Source organism: Numida meleagris, chromosome 12 (assembly GCF_002078875.1).
Source record: "Numida meleagris isolate 19003 breed g44 Domestic line chromosome 12, NumMel1.0, whole genome shotgun sequence".
NCBI classification, from domain to species: Eukaryota; Metazoa; Chordata; class Aves; order Galliformes; family Numididae; genus Numida; species Numida meleagris.
Window position 1 is genome coordinate 2,248,290 of NC_034420.1, and position 14,231 is coordinate 2,262,520.

A 14,231-nucleotide genomic window follows, 5' to 3' on the forward strand; every position below is an offset into this window, starting at 1 on the left:
CTGCCCCATTCTGGGAAGCTGGATTAAGCTTCAGACATTCAGTAATGAGTTCCAGTTTGGAAAGAGTCTGCTTCATAGTTCTCAATAGTCAGTATATTTAAAACTAAACAAAAGATTCAATGAATTTTACATTTAGGAAGAACACACCAAACTTCTGTTACACTGCTCCAGTTCCGTTGATTTTAACTGATTTGTCTTGGCAAGTGATCGGGAGAATATGAGAAGGTAGCAAATTGCAAGACTATGTGAAAAACCTGTGATTCCACTGTCCCAGATAGATTCTGCTTGCTTCATTTTCTATTATGTTACAATAATTAGTCAATATTATAATTATTATTATTAGTCAAGATTGTTGTATTCAGTGATTAGTGTCAGAGACAATTCATCATAACTCAAGCATATGTTCTCTTGGATATACCATATTTCTCTGCTTATAATTACACCTTTATTGTGCACACCAGTCAGAAGAAAAACTCCTCCTCATTAATATTTGTTTGAACGCACTTGTACCAGATGTAGGTTACTGTGGATTTTTTTTTCCACCTGGGATAAATCAATACCGATACCCATTGAGCTTTTAAAGACAATGGCCAGATTGTGTGAGGGTATTTCGTACCTGGTAAGGTTGTGTATATCCCTAGCGTTATTAATTCCTCTGATCTCATTGATTTGCTCTAGGAAAATGTCTTTTCTGTCAGTTCTAATATTTCTGCAGTAGATGTGAAAGAACTCACCTTTATAACTTCATAGGGCCAGTAAAAGGTGGAAACCTTGTAAGTGTGCATGAAAACTGCAATTCTGATCTGAGATACAATCCTGGAGTTCTGCAGAGATCTGCAAAAAGCAGGTGGGACTGTACTGCCAGTGTTCAGCACTCTTGGAGGCTGCCTGTCTTGCTGTGAATTGTTTGCCAATATAATCTCATAAGACCTCAGTATACAGAGCCTTGAAATCTTTTGAATACTTGAATACTCAACTCTAAGCTCGTGATACTTTATTAGGGCTCTCAACTCTCCAGAACACCTCATAGCCTCCAGTACAGCTCTTTTCTGGGGTTTACTAATTTTGTATGGGCAGCATTTCAACACGTTAGTGGTAAGTACCTTTAGGAATCAAGCTTTGCAGTGGGTTTACTGTTGCAGGAGTCTGGTCTCATTTCCCAGGTACTGGATTGTGTTGAGTCCCATGAAAGACAGTGGAGACTGCATGACTTCACTGATGTGCTTACTGGCAAAGCTAATTGAATTGAAGTAGTTCTTCTGGATCATGTTCTTCTGGCACACAGATCTGCTTCAGACAATTGGATCTAATATAACAGTAAGATATGGATTGTGGAATAGTTTTTTCTTTATTAAAAGTCAAGTTATAAGTTTCCTTGGTTTAAACAGTGCATGGTGCTCTTCAGAATAAGAAGAAAAGTAATAACCAATATAATACTCTTGTAGTAATTCCTGTCCTGTATATAAATTGTCATTTCAAAACAAACCTGCTAAGGCTTTTCCTTACGAAGACATTTGCAGATTGAAAAAGTGTACTTCATTCTAAAGATAGGGATTTGACAGAGAAAGGAATGAAGCCTTCCCCAGCTATGGGATGTCTCTGTGGTGAGTTGAAAGACTTGCTGCTTTGTATGTACCTTGCCATGTTACGTAGTTGCGGTGTTCTGCTCCATGTTGTTTCTTCTACGGCCGATGTCACCATGGTCTCTGTATGAGGGAAAAGCCACGAGGTGAGAGATGCTCATGGCATAAGCCAGAGCATTTCCATTATAAAAGTTAAAGGAACTATCAGTGAGCCTCAAAATACTTAAAGCTCAACTGACATTGTATGTGTTGAACTAGTTTTATTGTAAACCTTAAACAAACTCCTCCCCTCCTCTCCCACTCCCCAAAAATTAGCCAACAATATTCAAGCAAACAGTTGTTGTAGAGCTGTGAATGCTGAACTGAGTAGCAGTATGTTTTGCAGATTGTGAAGCTTCTCAAAAGAAGTCAGTTCTGTGCTAGTTTTGGGAGAATCTTACACTAAGTTGTGCTTCAGAACCTTCAATAATGATCATTTAGGGCTCCAGTAACACCTGGCTGATTGAAAACTGTGGAAATGCAGGAGTCTGTTCCTCTTGTGTGCAAAGATTCCTTTGTTGTGGCAACCTTGAAATTCGATGTATGAGGTAAGTGTTAGTTTGAGAAAGATTAGATAATTGGAAGTGACAAATCCTGCTCGATTTACTCAGAAAAATACTAACATTTACTTCAGTAGCACCACTTCCGAGAGTAAAAGCTATGCGATATCTTGTAATTGCTCTTGAAGTTACTTGGGACTCTGGAAATATGTAGTGAGCAAAAACTATGATAAAGAGAGGTGATGCCAAGGAGAAGGCCTGGGAGACCCTATTAAGCCAGACACTTAAGCATCTGGCCTCATTTAGGTAGTACAGGAGTAGTTGTGTTGCTTTACTTAAGCAAAGGCAATCCCCCTGACCTTGGCAGAGCCACTGGTGTGTGTGGAGCAAAAGACACTTGAAAGTACCTTGCAAAATGGGACAGAAGAGAAGTCCTGCCCCACTAGAAAAAAGAAGAAAAACCCCAAAGCTGTGTGTGGAGCACAGGGGATGCAGGGATTCAGATTCATTAGCATAGCACCAAAATATGCAAGAGCTGCTTGCTTTGTGGTTACTGTAGCCTTCATTCACAACAGCTTCCATTATTGTCTGCTGTTGGGCCACCAACAGTTTCCTTGTCAATAGCCAGCAGCCCACATGGGTTTTTGGGCATGTATGGAATTGTGTGGATGTGATTTGCTTTCTGACAGTCTGAAGTTACATTCATGCCCTTGAGTTAGATCGCTGAACTTCTACCTAAGTAGATATTCTAATTCCCTGAAGCTGATCTAGAGCTTTGCTGAGTCAAGCCCCACTTGTGCATTGGGAATCAGTTTGAGGGCTGACTACATCAAAAACAAAGCAATCCAAGGAGATGCATGAGGGTGGGCAGTGGTGGACACTCCAGACAAAAATCAGGAACTGTTTGTTGCAGGGAGTTTTAGAAGAAGATGTAAAGCATTCTCCTTTAGTTTACCACATACCTGATTTATGCTTTCTGTCTCTTTTCATTATCCCTCCTAAATGAGCAGTGCCCTGAAGCCATCGATTGGGTGGGCTAACATAATTCGTTTTTCCCTAGTGCTTGAAAAACGTTGCCTTGCTCTGTAGGTAGGTATGTTGAAATAATAAATCATATGGCAACAATGGATGTAATGACAGTCCTCATACTTAAGAAATGGTTTCAAATCACACCACTCTAAAATAGTTACCGTTCTTTCTGCTTGATAGTGTAACAGTATGAAACAGAGCCAAAGGATGCTGCTGCTGGGGGCTGTTGTGTCCCCTCCAGAGGCTGGGCATGGCTCACAGAGTGCTTGCAGCCTCTCTGCTTTGCCCGTGTGCTGAACGAGGTTCAGGGCCTTACTGGGGTCTGTGTGATGCCCTCCTGTCTTCCTGGTCTCATTTCAATGCCGCTAGGGAAATTGACTTGAATTACACACACTGATAATCACCTGATCTCATAAGAGGACATGGCTGTGAAATAAAGAAGCCAGAAAAAGGAAACAAAGTAATTTATGGACTCTGGGGACAAGAGGAGTGATTTGGTTGGTGCATGGAAAGAGGAGTGCTGGACAGCAAAAGGAAGCTGAGATGATGGATGGTGTGGTTAAAAACCAGGCAGTGTTCTCTACTTTGGCCATTGGTTTGGATGAACCGGGTAAAGTTACGGGCTGCCCATCAGAGCTGTGTCAGTTACCCTGAAACCAGAAGGCCGACAGATCGGCCTTTTCTCTTTCCCTTGCAATCTTCTTCTTTTTCAGTTGTGTGAATGAGCAGTGAGGACCAGTAAAGCAGAATTCACAGCGGTGATGTTTCTCAGTATGTTTTCCCTTTATTTGCTTAAAACAAACAATGTTTTTATTTTCTCTGGCTACATCTTTGGGTTTTATTTTATGCAGTCATTTTTAATTTACTTTGGTATCTGTCCTTGCATCTGTAGATTCAGTGTTCTGCAAACCCAGTTGAACCAAACAGCGACTGGAGGGCCAGCCCGTTGCCTGAGAAGCAGGATTCCAGTTTTGTGGTTCAGATCTATTCTAAAACACAGGGATTGCGCTGCAAAGCCTCTTGGGAGAGACCGTGATCCAACCTGGAAACGTTTCAGTTTGCACAGCTGATCTCAGGTCAGATTCTGAGCAGGGGTGCAGTGGTACAGCATCATCTGTGTAAGACGGCTGTGCCAGGCTGCACAAACCTTTCCAGAACAGTGGTACGATCCTGCTGACCCCGGTGCTGGAAGTATTTATGCTGTGGTGGTGTACTGCATGGTGTACAGCACTGACAGAGCTGGACCCGCCCAAGGCCTGGCCGGCCACACGTGGTGTGGGGAGCTCTGCCTGGACTGCTGCACCAGTTCCTGCTGCCGAGGCCTTTCCTGTTCCTCAGGGCTGCCCTGCAGCAAGACGAGGGGGCACCCTGGTGGCCCTTCGTCCCTCCTTGGCCTTCTGTGCCCAGTGCTGAGCAAAGGCCATGACCGCAACCTGCTGGGCTGCCACCTGCCCAAGCCCCTCCCCAGCGCTGAGGCCTGGGCTGGGCCTCACCCTGCAGGGCAGAGTTGTTCCCTCTGGGGAGAGTGGAGGGGACCCAGGAGGCCATGGGCAGACTCAAAAGGGCAACAACTTGTTTGGCTTTAGAAAAAAACTTGAGGTTTTTATTAGTGTTAGTATTTTGTATTGTCCTTTTGAATTGTTTATTGACCAGCTTTTGTTTTAAAGTCCTAATGGAGCAACTTCATGCTGAATTTGAGTCCTTCTTCCTGTCCAAAGCAAAGTCTTCTGCTTCTCCAGTGGAAGCTGTCTCTGTACCTTCTCTGGCGCTGCCTGGAGGCTGCAGGGAGCTCCGTGCCATCTGCTGAACTTCTCCCATTGTCCGGACACATCAGCTGAGAGGACACCAGTCCCAGTACTGCTCTCTTTTCTCAGGCCATGCCTGGAGGCTGCAAGGATCTTGGGGCTGTCCACTGGATTCCTCCTGGTCCTGACACAGCAGCTAAGAGGACACCAGTGCCAGTCCTGCCCACTTCCTTGGGACTTGCCTGGAGGCCACAGGGAGCTCGGGGCCATCTGCTGGACTCCTTCTGTTGTCCCAGTGCAGAAGCATAAAGGACACCAGTCCTAGTCCTTCCTTTTTCCTCAGAGCTCAGGAAAGAAGAGGTGAGAGGTCTTGGGGAAGGATGAGGATGTGGGATGGGGAAGAAGGGGTTCTAGAGAGCAACAGCTGGCCCAGGGGCTCTCTGGCAGATGGTGACTCTTCAACGCTGAGATAGAAATCTTGAATCTGAGCCAGCAGTGCGCCCTGGCAGCCAGAAGGGCCAGCCGTACCCTGGGGTGCGTCAGGCCCAGCACTGCCGGGTGAGGGAAGCAGTTGTCCTGCTCTGCTCCGTGCTTTGTGGCCTCACCTCCAGCACTGGGTGCAGGTTTGGGTGCCACCACATAAGAAGGACATAAAGCTATGAGAGTCCAAAGGGGGGCTGCAGAGATGGGGAAGGGTGTGAGGGCACAGTGTGAGGAGTGGCTGAGGTCCCTGGGTTTGCTCAGCCCAGAGCGGAGCAGGCTGAGGGCAGCCCTTTTGGCAGCTGCAGCTCCTCACAGGGAGTGGAGGGCAGCGCTGAGCTCTGCTCTGTGGGGACAGCGACATGGGCCTGGGGAACAGCATGGAGCTGTGTTGGGGCAGGGATGGGTTGGGGTTAGGGAAAGGGTTTGCGCCAGAGAGCAGTGGGCATGGAACAGGCTGCCCAGGGCAGTGGGCACAGCCCCGAGCTGCTGCAGCTGAAGGACCGTTTACGTTTGGGTGGTCCTGTGTGGAGCCAGGGGCTGGGTTTGATGATCTTTGTGGGTCCCTTCCAACTTGGGATGTTCTATGACTCTATGAAATCGGTGGTTTGCCTGGGAAATACCAGATGATTTTTTCTTCCCATTTTTCATGGCGTTTGAACTTTTAGTTTCACTTCTAAAACTGGGAGAGGAGTTGGCTAATGGTAGGGGAAGCTGCTACTTTATTTTCTATTCTCCTAGGTGGGGACTGTGTATTTTCTGCCCAAATTTGTGGGAGCTTGTGGCTGTCCCTGTTGGGCTTGGGGGGCTCTGGCTCTAACTGTGGCTCAGCCTCATTCGCAGGGCAGGACTCTGGGGCTCGTGTTGCCACTGGGGCCGTTCCAGTCTGCTGGCCAGACTGCCTTGCAGCCGCCCTGCCTGTGAGGGAAGTGCTGATAGTTGTCAGCGTTTGCTGTGGAAATCATCTCATTGGTGTGACTGATGTTTTGGTATAGTGAGCTGCGAGGAATTGAGGAGTGATAGTGCGTGGTTAACCGGGCTGCATGGCAAGTAGGTCTGGTGGGCTGCCTTATAAGGCACTCCTGGATGCATCTAGACTTCCAAATCACTTCTTTTAAGAAGGCCAAATGGTCTTTCAGTTATTGTTCAGGGAAGCTCAAATCACTGGTTGTATAATTCATTTCACTTGGAATTTCAGGGTCAGACATAAATGTTGTTATCCACTTTAGAGGAAAGCTTTAGAAAAAGAAGTGGGAAGCTGAATTGATATTGGGAAAAATGAAAAATGTTTAAAATATTTTTTTTGCAAAAAAAAGAGGCCTCAGCAAACAGTCGTTCCACTCCACTTCTGGCCGGTCTCAGGTGCTTGCTTCGAGAATGTCTGAGTATGGATGAATCACAACACGATCCTGGGAATTCTGCAGCCATGTTCGTTACCCTCTACATGGCACCAGGCACCACTTGAGGATAAAGAGTGGAAAAGTGTGCAGTTCCTGAACCTCACCTTGTAACACCATGATTTATGGTTAGATCTGTATGTGCAGCTCATAGCTCCAAGGAGAGGGAATAAACCTCCAGTGTTGTAGAATGCATAACATGACTCGTTGTTGATACTGAAGCTGTGTTGGAAAACTAATCCTGATTAGCTTTTCTAAGACATGATGGCCAGAGAAACGGCTTAGAAGAAGAGGGGAAAGAAGTGAATTTTTGTTTGTTTGTTTGTTTTGAAAAAATAATGAGCAGAACAAAGCAACAGCAATTTGAAATTGGGGTCAGTTTTGCCATTTCAAGCATCTATTTCTCTTCTTGTTGACAAAGCATTCAAATCTGCGTAAGGATCTCCTTTTTCTAGCCTTGAGTGTTAGATTCCTGGTGTAAAGCTCCCTAAATAAAACCAAAACCCTTTTAGAAGCTGAGTTATTTTCCCAAGAAACCTTGTATAAATCCCTTTGATAAACAGAATTTGGCACTGAGCAGGGAGGAAATGTGCTTTATGGCTGGCAGCATGAGAATACCCATCAGGCTTCCAGCATTCTGCTCTTTCCCTCTTCTAATTCATGTTTCTTTGAAAAAAGGAAGGTTTCTGTATCTATTGTACACAGTCTGTTTGCTCTGAGTTTCAGTGGATGTGAATGAACTCAGGAGTAGTCCCAAGGTCTTTATTTTACCTATGTAAGTAGATGTGAGATGTTAGGCTGTAGCATGATCGAAGATGTGGCATTTCTCTGAGCTAGTGAAGCAAGACTTGTAGCTTCTTGTCCTTCTGGTCTGCCAGGTCTGGCTACTCAGCGGTATTGCTGATGAATGAACACGTGTGAAAGCCTCAAGAAAAACGTATGTACAGTTCAGCCTCTCCTCTTCCCCAGTTCTGCTAAAAGTTCTACGTAAAATCTAGGAGATAATCTTCCAAATCCAGGCGGTAAAAGATCTCAGTGCTTTAATGTGTAACCGGGAATGTTCCTAATGCTCATAAAACCACTCCACTGCCAGCACAGAATTGGGCCACGGGGCTGCCTGCTGGATTAAATTCTGTAGATTGATTATATGCTATTTGAGATGGAATGTTCCTTTTTTTTTTTTTTTTTAAGATTGTCAACTGTTGAGGTCACTGAGACGTATCAATATATCAATCACTAGCAACTTGCTAGAGCTTGAAGTAGTTGAATCGTCCCATACAGAATTGTTAAATAAAACCTTATAATCACTTTGGAATTGCAGCTCTGAGCTAGGCTATGCCACTGGTGTGTGTGTCTGTGCTGCAGATAGCGTCCTTCCTCATCCTCGTCCTCCCAGCTGCACTCCTCATTGGCTGAAGGTATCACCATCAACTTTCTACCTCACACAGCTGTTTGTATCTGAGCAGGGACTCGGTCACTTCCCAGTTTCTCTCTGGCACCCCCCTACACTGTTAGTCCTCTCTTCCTCTGCTGGCATCCTCTCTCCTCTTCAGTTTGCCGCAGGATAACAGACCACTTAAAAAGAATTTTCGAATTATTTCCATCCTGATTTCTTTATGTATTGTCCTTCTTCTTGATGAGGAACACCATAGAATCTTCTGCAGAAATAACCATACCAGACTTCTATGTTGTTTACCTATATAGCCAATTACTCCTATCAAGGCTGTTGTTCTCTAATGTGTCCCGTTCAGGATCAGTACATCTCCTTTGTCCTTCCTGCTTTGCTGTCCTGTATGGATTCACCTGAGTTTTTCCAGCCTGCTTTCCTTTCAGTGCTGATATTCATGAGGAACTCTTAGTTGTGTGCTGCTGCGTTCAGTTTCCTCGGCACATTCCTTTTTGATAAATGGCAGGTGCTGGTGATAGCAGAGCCCCTGTTCTCTGTGAGTGACTCGTGCTCAGCCAGCTTTTATTGAGCTCTGATTTGCAGATCTTGTGACAAGTCTCAACATAGCTTCAGGCTGCTTCTGTGGAGCTGTGGTTTGTACTGCTTTGAATTTAGTCCTGCTGGCCAGAGATGGACAAGGCAGAGATGATGTGACACTGAGAAAAGTGGTAATATTTGACATTTTGGATTTTTTTTTTAGAGAATATTGGGAACCACCAGAATTTACTGGTGTGGTTGTATCAGGTATTCCTGATTTCATGATGATGTGTGGCCTTTTAGCAGAGTTCAGGCTCTGACCCCTCAAAACAGTGAATGGAACGAGTTCTAGGTGAAACCAAGGCTAATACAGTAAGGTTTTTATGAAGCTGTCACAGAAAAGTTACCTGTCCTTATCAGCCCGGCTGGTGTGTGACGTACAGTACTGAGACATTCCTTCCTCTGTGTTTGAGGAAATAGATGCTGTTACGTAAGGTGTGTTAAGGCATTGGATCTTAGCTTCAAAGCACAGTGAAGGTAGTTGGAGGGCAGGGAGGTGACGAGTTGGAATCACACCGTGAGCCCAAATTCAGCAAACCATTACTGCTAAACAGGGGCCTTCGGCATATGTTTTAAGTTTCTCTGATTCCCGTAAGACTTAAACATCTGTTTATTGCTTTGCAGAACTGATGCCCAATAACCCTGTTTTTGCCTAGGGAGAACAGCGTGCTTGCGTATCTTGTGTGCTCTTCAGCAAGGACATGGTAAAAACCAGTCCTGGATGTTCGGCAAGGGAGCAGCAGGGAGAGAGGCGAGCCCAGTTAGTGGTGGAGTCCTGAGCCAACAGGTTTCTGTGCCTCTGTCTAGACCGAAGGGGTTTGGAAATTTTCAGATTAGCTTTGGATAAGCCTCTGAACTTCTGGATGCTTCTCCTAACCAGATCAAACCTCTCAAAAGCTTGAGGTTTGTCCATCACTAATTTTCATATGAATTACATTAAAAACTCTTAAGTTGAAATATTTCTTACTTTAAAAATAGAATAATAAAACAATAAATCAGGAGGAAACGCATGGTGGAAAAAAAAAAAAAGGAGAAAACAGATGAAAAGCAAAAGGGAAAAGTGAACTTCGTAAAAATACCATACATGCCAGACCCTTCAAATATGATTTCCTGCATATTGCACTTTAAAAAGCATGATATTACAACATGCTCTCGCATGCAAGGGCCAAAAATATGAAAGAATAAAGCCTTGTTTGATCTTGAGTGTTGAATGGATGTCATTTGACCCATCCATGATCTGATCCTAGACCCAGGACATGTCAGATGATTTTCCACTCAATGAGTGTCTGCACCACTCCCTTGTCTCTTCCCCACCCTCTTGCTGGACAGGCAGTGCTGACACGCTTCCTGTTACGGGCTGCCGCTCCGGCTCTCGCGCCTCCTGGCACCAAGCCTCCTGTGGCTTGGGCACGGCACTTCAAAAGCCATTTCTGGCACATGGACGAAATATTTTGAAGTGAGGTTGGGTGGTTCCCAAAATGACCTGCTCCAAGTGAGCAGAAAGAAAGCTTACATTATCTCATGGAAAGGACCCAGATCCTCTCCGGAGCCTGCCAGAGGTTTATGAAATGCTGTGTTACTGCTGAGAAGCCTTGAGAAAAATAAAAAGCGTAAACGTGATGCAGAGATAACAGCTAAGAATTGTCCGCTCTTAGTTTCTCAGGATCTATTATATACTTGATGCCTGTCTTGTAAATGGTGCAAAGCACTTGTTTTGTTGTTGGTCAAAGCCAATTGCATGTGCGATGGAAACTATGGAAGACAAAAGGGAGGAAAACTTTAAAAATGACATAGAAGTTATGGCCACTACTTACACATCTTTTGAAATCAATGTTTTATACAATTTTTCATTACCTAGTGAAAGTTTGTTTTGTAATTAGACTCTGAGAGCTTTGGAGAAAAGATGCAGGGTGAGAAGCAGATGCACATTATGTTTTGGTACAGAAATAAGCGGTTGCTAGAGTCTTTGACAACAACACCTTGAATGAAAGTGGAGTAATAGCTATGTTATTTTCTTATCAGTGAATGTCTGGGCACATAGCTGGCATTCTAGCTGGTTGTATTTTGGAGCTTTCTGCTCAGCAGTTCTTTTCCCATAGTAAATAAATTGCAACGTGCTCATGGCTCTGAAGCTGAGTAGTGCTACAAAATACATTTCACTGCAGATGAGCAATGCAGAGGCTCAGCTAGAAGAAAGCTGAGCTGCTTCTCTCCATGTCAGGAAACAGTTTGGCTGTGTTAGAAGCGTGCATTTGGTGCCTGTGTTGTGGGACCTAGCACCATCTCTTCCTGGGGAGCTTGTGGGATGGAGGCAGGCAGCCTCCAGCTTCATCCCCACCTGCAGGCTGGCAGCACTTCTTGGTTTGATAAATCAGGTGGGAAAATTGGCTGTGTAAATAGCTTTTTAAGAGCAGTGTTATCTTCTTCAGTCTGCCTTTTTGGGATACGAGGTGGGGAGTGTCTAAATATGGGAAAGCTGCGGGCCAGAGCAGCACATTGGTACGGTTGTTGCTGGGGCACAGAGAGCAGCAGGACAGCAGCAGGACTCCAGCACAGCCTGCAGCAGCAGGAGCCTCCGTGCCACCATGTGCATCACCGAGTCACACAATAGCCATGTTGGAAGGGACTCACAAGGATCACTGGGTCCAACCCCTGGCTCCACACGGGACCACCCAAAATCCAAACCCTGTGTCTGAGGGTGTTGTCCAGATATTTCTTGAGCTGCAACGACTTGGGGCCTTGCCCACTGCTCTGGGCAGCCTGTGCCATGCCCACCGCCCTCTGGTGCCATGCCACCCTTTCCCTAATCCCCACCTGGCCCTCCCCCGACACAGCTCCATGCCATTCCCTGGGGTTCTGTTGCTGTCACTAGAGAATGACAGCTCAGCACTGCCCTCTGCTCCCTGTGAGGAGCTGCAGCTGCCATGAGGGCTCCCTTCAGTCTTGCTTCCTTGACAGACCTTTACCACGTAGCATTCCTAAATGAGCAGTTGATGGGAAAACAGCTTGTGGTTCTTCATATGCCAAGGGAGAAGGTGAAAAGAGAGAAGTCAGACAGACACGAGCTGTTTGTGTTGGTTACTGGGCCCCATGCTGGCAGGGGAGATATCAGTAGGAAGGGCAGCTTTAGGTGTTTCAAATACTTGATAAGCAGAGTTGAGGAGTATTGAGGAAGTTCCATCTTCTTCAGTCATAGTACTGATGTGTTGAGATTTGTGACCTGACAGCTGCATATCCAGTGGCATGTGCCTACCTGAGATTTACTGAACTGAGCAGCAGTTGCCTCTTCCCTTCGGTTCCAGCTCTTGATGGCTATATCTGAGCTCGGCCTGCTGGCAGGCTGTCTATGGGATGCTGGCTTCCTCAACCCTGGGAGCTTCTAGGTTTGACTCCATCTCACCCTTGTGTGTGTGTAACAAATAATAATGACAGAACTGCTCCTGGTGCTTTGGTATCAGTCTTCCAAATCCCTTTGTGCCTCCTTTTCCTAGGCACAGACCAAGTGGCTTCAGGCTGTTTGAGTAGAGCACCTAGCCTGTAGTCTTCAGAGCTGCTGTCTTTCCTGCCTTTCGGTGGAACACAGACTAGAGAAGTGCACGATTTGCTTATTTTTGCTAATTGGCAGCTGTGGTGTTCAGAGCAAGAACTTGCAGCGTGCGAGCTGCCATGGGGTTCTGCTGTCAGGGTATGCTCGGGGTTGTGTGCTGTATCCATTTTGGGCACTGGTGATCTCTTCCTGACTTCGTTGCCAGTGAGCTATGACTGTAAGCCAATTTCACCTCTTTTTCTACTTCTAAATTTGCTTTTTCTCCTGTCTTATATGTTCCTTATATATTTCTGTCACAGATTTCACAGTCATTTTGTTACATTAGTGAGGCCTCAACTTGGGATATTCATCTTTCCTATGTTTTGAATAATTGCTGTATCACCTTGTTGGTCAAGTGGTCGCTTTCTGAGAGAAATATCTGTGGGACATTTAACACTTTATTCCTTTTGTAACCAATTACCATAATGATCTTGTAAAAGCTGTCTGTTACCATTGAGTTTGTACTGAACTGTTTGCCTCTGGGCTTCAGCAGATGATGCCTGCAGTGGTGTGAGCACTGGGATTTGCTGTCTGTTATTGAGCTGAGGGACAGCTCTCGCACAGTGTTCTGTTTCCCTAAATGGACGACCAAAAACATTCAGAGCGTGTGTTTAACAAAAATAACGCTTCCTGAGTACGCTTTCAAAACTGAAAACTGTTTTTGTAAATGGTGGCTTTCTCAGTATTCATGACGAACTGCCAGTGTCCCTGCACTAATAAGAGGAAGCCAGAGTTGATATTCTATTTTTGAGGGAATCGGTTCAGCTAAAGTACTGATGGTTTCCTGCACAGCATTTACCCTTTGCTGACTTTGCTTGTCAGCACTTGGAATTTGTGTCTCTGCTAGGAATCCTTGCTCAGTATCTGCTATGTTAAAGCCATCTTCATAGCCTTGTGGCAGGCTGAAATAGTACAGCTTTGGCCTACCTTATCTTACTGTCTTTTAAGTATATTTTCCCTATGGTATTTACGCAAAGCTGTTGTATTTCTGCTGCTCTGTTCATTGAATTAAGTGCATTTAATCATTCTTCACATCAGACCCTTCAAAATGTTTTTCTTCTTTCTTGTCTTTCTTTTTTAATGTGGCATGACCAATCTGGACAGGTGGAAATCTGAGCAGAGGTGTGTCCAGATGAAATGGGGGGTTTTTTTTTGCTCTTTATGTATAGTAATCTTAGATGAGATCTGTTATCTCTTTTGGCGGATAACTGAGAATTGAAGTTTCTTGTCCTGTCTGCTTGGTCAAAACATGGAGCATTACCTAATCTTGGACCGTAGGCTACGAACAAAATTAATGCTGGACAGTGCTCAGGCTGCTGCAGGGAAAGAAAGTGAAATTTTGCCCTGTTATGTGTTATGCAAACTTATGTATGGTGTGTCCATCGCTGGTACCAGTAAGCAGAAGTGCATTGCATGCGAGAGATCTCTTGATGGTGAACTCCATGAGAATTCAGATAATCTGTGGTGAGATTAATATTGTTAGCACTGCAGTCTCCTGCTTCACAGTGCTGGTTATATTACTCATCATTTTTGTCCTTTGCAAAACATACTGATTTCTTTTCACGTTCCAAAGTGGCACTGGGTGCATTAAATAATAACACTGAGATAACATAAAAAAAAATCCAGTCGTCTTTTTCGGGTAACATAGATGAATAAAATTAAATTTCACTTGCAAAATCAGAAGATTGATCCTAAAGTCAGGAAAGTGCTGTTGAAAATTTGCTGTTAGGCTTTTCAGTGTAATTATTTGTTATTCTTCGAGTGAAAGCCAGTTTCTTTTCTCTGCTGTGCCCATAGGGAGGGTTCTGTCCCCCACTTGTTGAATAATGTATAGTCCTTCAGTTCATTCTAGCAGCTTTCTTTTGCATCTTCAGAATGCATAACTGAT

The 14,231-nt window shown here is 44.8% G+C and overlaps 1 long non-coding RNA gene across 2 annotated transcripts in view; it reads left to right on the forward strand.

Annotated features, from left to right (window-relative positions):
* The window catches only part of LOC110405576, a 42,935-nt gene that overhangs the window by 26,511 nt on the left and 2,193 nt on the right, over positions 1–14,231 (forward strand). Inside the window, exon 1 of one of the 2 annotated variants that reach the window (XR_002442959.1) lies at positions 4,664–5,256. The exons of the other annotated variant lie outside the window; for it this stretch is intronic. This is a non-coding gene — a long non-coding RNA (uncharacterized LOC110405576). Of the gene's footprint in view, positions 1–4,663; positions 5,257–14,231 lie in introns of those variants that run through there. 2 annotated transcript variants of the gene reach the window in all.